This window comes from Protopterus annectens, chromosome 9.part0 (genome assembly GCF_019279795.1).
Source record: "Protopterus annectens isolate FY-2018-M chromosome 9.part0, PAN1.0, whole genome shotgun sequence".
Lineage (NCBI taxonomy): Eukaryota > Metazoa > Chordata > Ceratodontiformes > Protopteridae > Protopterus > Protopterus annectens.
In genome coordinates, this window is record NC_056743.1 from 1,517,776,357 (window position 1) to 1,517,780,363 (window position 4,007).

The following is a 4,007-nucleotide window of genomic DNA, read 5'->3' on the forward strand; positions in this document are numbered from 1 at the left end:
TAGAATGAGCTAATGACACTAGACTGGGATAGAACTGAACAGATGGAACTGGTAGGAGTGTCTGAAATCAAAATATCTCACTACTTGGCTGAATGAGCAAATGAGATGGACCCAGGACAAGTGTTCAAACACAAATTTACAGGAGGGGTGGGCAATTACAAAGCCACCAAGATTAATACCACAACAAGAACAGGGAGGGAAGAGTGGGAAACTAACTGCAGAGAGACAGAGACCACGATATTCAGTGAAACAGACAAATAAAATGCAGTACTATCTTTAGCACAATATTCAATGAAACAAACAGAAAAATAAAATGCAGTACTAGCTTTAACATTGCAAGTTTGTACTTAACTCAGCTTGTAATACAGATGATGTAGGTATACAGCAGCCAGTCAAACGGCTCAGATATTCAGCAGAAATAAATTCACAGATAAGTTTGAGGTCCAGTACGTTCGAGATTGTGAGCGTTCGCTTTTTTCCTATTCGCTCATATGATACGGGCCCACCCAAACAGATGCCTGGCTATCTCCTCAATCATACAATCTGAGTTTCACTCCAATTTACAGAGCTCTTGACCTTGGATAAGATTTTTGAGGCTCTATATCCTCCTCTCTAGTTCAACACTTAAGCACAGAGAAACCCTAGGCTAAGAGCTCATCAATGAAATGAAAACAATAACCCCACTAACTGCAGAGAAACCACAATATTCAGTGAAACAAATAAACAGAAAAATAAAATGCAGTACTAGCTTTAACATTGCAAGTTTGTACTTAACTCAGCTTGTAATACAGTTGATGTAGGTATACAGCAGCCAGTCAAACGGCTCAGAAATGTCCAAGGCTCCCAATTTGCTTGGCCAAATGAATCACAGAATTGCTTGCCTGAGTAAAATTTTACACTAGAAGGTAAAAGGAAAATGAAAATGTTGTTGAGTCTTTCAGCTTTTCCCGGTTAGGGGTCGCCACAGCGGAACTCTGGTCCGCTAATGATTGGCAGTAGATTTTTACATGCCAAGTTGCTGGCCCTGATGCACAACCTTCAACGACGGTAAGCCCATTCACGCACGTCTCCACACAGAAGACGCTCTAGCTGAGAATCGAACAGGACAACGTCTTACTGTGAGGCGACAACACTACCGCAGCACCACCACCGCAGTCAAGGTAAAAGGAAAAAGTAAACAATTTAAAAACATGGTTACCCACTTACACCTATGGGAGTTCTCACTGTTTAGGTAAGTTCAACTAAGATGTGGGAGTGTGGAGTGTTACGGGATTGTGTGTAGGTTTTCTACATGTGTATGCATATGTCTATAGGGGTAAGAATAAAGTTGCTTGAATGTGTGTGTGTCTGCACTGTGAGATTAGGTAGGTAGAGAACTGCAAGAGTGGTTTTGTGCATTGAGGAGTGTGCAAGTAAATGTACGAGTGTTTCTGCGAGTACAAGCCAGTTTTTCAGCTTCAGCACTCCGCATTCAGAGTGCTGACATTTCAACAGGGAGCCTGTACATGCATCATTCATACAATTTCCATCATAACTTTATTATTTATTCCTGTGCAGCATAGCATACACATTTGCTTTACAGTTCCTACCAATCTACGTTTTTTAGTCATCTGTTTGACCCCATTGCCATGTATATACTATTCTCAAATGCACAATTTATTTTTTGTGAAAATTACTAACTCCATCTTTTAATGATTCCATGTCCATTTCTTTTTTTTCTTTCCTTTACAATATTTAGAATTTCATTTATAATGGTGTTTAATCTTCAATTTCCACTTTCATTTAATTGCTTTTTTGGTTGCTAGTAATATTGAACTTAAGGCCACACTAGTCCCAACAATTCTAAACCAAAATACCAGCTTAATAATACCACCTTCTTGGTTAGTACAAATACAAACCAAGTAAAAAACGAATAAACCAAAAGAAATGTAAACACTGCAGGCAACCTTGAGACCGGCAAGCAGGCTTGAAGGCAGGAAGCACAAACCAAATCTCCTTTAACGCAATATTTTATTTTACAAGAGTAAAGCGTTTTCGCCGTAACCAATGTCACAGCTTCATCAGAAGGAAAACAGTTAACAGTGCAAACAAACATATTTATAAAAAACTAACAGGAAATGACAAACTTCAATTTCCTGAGCTCTACAATTAATTAACCCTAATAACTAAAAAAATATATATAGGAATAAGAAAATGTAGAAAATAGGCATGAATGTTAAAATAAAAATGCCCAATAAAAACATCATGATAAGTACAAAGTCAGCACCTAAAATGTTAAACAAAAAATAATAAATAAAATACTCAAAAAGGTCTAAATAAATATCCAAGCAGTCACCTCAAGTAACTCTTCAGTTTTAGAATACAGGATATATTACAATTTTCATTCAGACCTGGTGGTCTGAATGCGTCCAGATTCAGCTGCCAAGCTAATTCTAAATTTTCAAGCAGAATTGTAAATGGACCTCCCCTAATTGATGGCACTACCTGATCAATGCCCATAAAACTAAAATTATGGCCAGGATTGGTATTTACATGCTTGGCTAAGGCATTTTCCATAAGGGTTTTTTTTATGGCGTAAATATGTTGATACATCCTCTCTTTTAGTTTACGACTAGTCATTCCAATGTAAAAACATGGACAGCAATTACACTGGGCGAGATATACAACCAATTTTGAATCACAAGAAATCTTGTAGTGGATTGGGTACTTAACATTCCTTATCTTAAACTACCTGGTGTAATAAACTTGCACATATTGCAAAAGCCACATTTGAAACACCCCTTAGGTTTAGTAAAATCAGACATTTTAGAATTAATCTGTAATAATTCCTTAAGGTTGCTTCCTCTTTTGAAAATGACATAAGGGCATATTCCTAACTTCTCAATCAAATTGGGAGAATTAATTACCAAAGGCCAATTCTTTATAATAGAAGCCCAAATATCAGAGGAATTTAAAGTATATTGGGTAATGAAACTCAAAGAGAAATTCCTCCTTGGCTCGGGACTGCTACCTATTACATCATGTAAACCAAATTCATTAATTTCAGATGACAAAACGGAGCTTTCCTGATCCAGTAAGGGTTTATAGAAGCCCTTTAATCGTTTTATATCAACCTCTAATACAAGGTCATTAACCAATGAAACTGGGTAACCTCGGTTCAAGAAAAGTTCTTTCAGAAACTGGCATTCGTTTCTAAAATCATCCAACGTAGTGCACATCCTTCCTGCACGCATTACTAGCTGTCCCTTAACAATGGACTTTTTGTTTAGGCGGATGGAAACTGCTGTAGTGCAGGAAGGAATTGCAATAAGTTGGCTTTCTATAAATCCTGGAAAGATACACACCTTTATTAACATCCTTCATTAATTTAACATCCAAATAGTTAACTTCAAGGCTGGAAAAGCTAAATGTAAACTTTAAACATTCAGTAGTGGTGTTTAAAAATTCCACAAACATACCGCCTCTTCTTCACCACCATTAAACAAAATAAAAATGTCATCCAAGAATCTGGTGTAGTATCTAACATTTTCACCAAATTCTGGTTAGACATTAAAAGTGCTTTTCCCAGAAAGCTACAAATAAATTAGCTAGGCTCGCCCATGGGGAGCCCATAGCAACCACACTTTTGTAAATAGAACTGCTGATCAAAAATAAAGAAGTTGCAAGACAGAACTATACCCAGAAGTTCAGTAACAACCTCGATTTCAGTATGGGGTGCTCCCAGCTCTTTAAGGAGTAGTTCTATCCACTCGACAGCCTCATTGTGAGGGATGGATGTGTATAAATCGATAACATCGATTGTCAAAAATTCAATGGGCATCAAATTTAATGCTATTGATGTCATTCAAAAAGACCACGAGTCTTTACAAATTGTAGGGATCTTCTTAACATATTTTGACAAGATGTTATCGATAAGTTTTGAACATGGGTAGGTCATGGATGACCTACCATCAATTAAAGCTCGCATAGGGGGGTTATTTTGATCTTTATGGATTTTCGGTAACCCA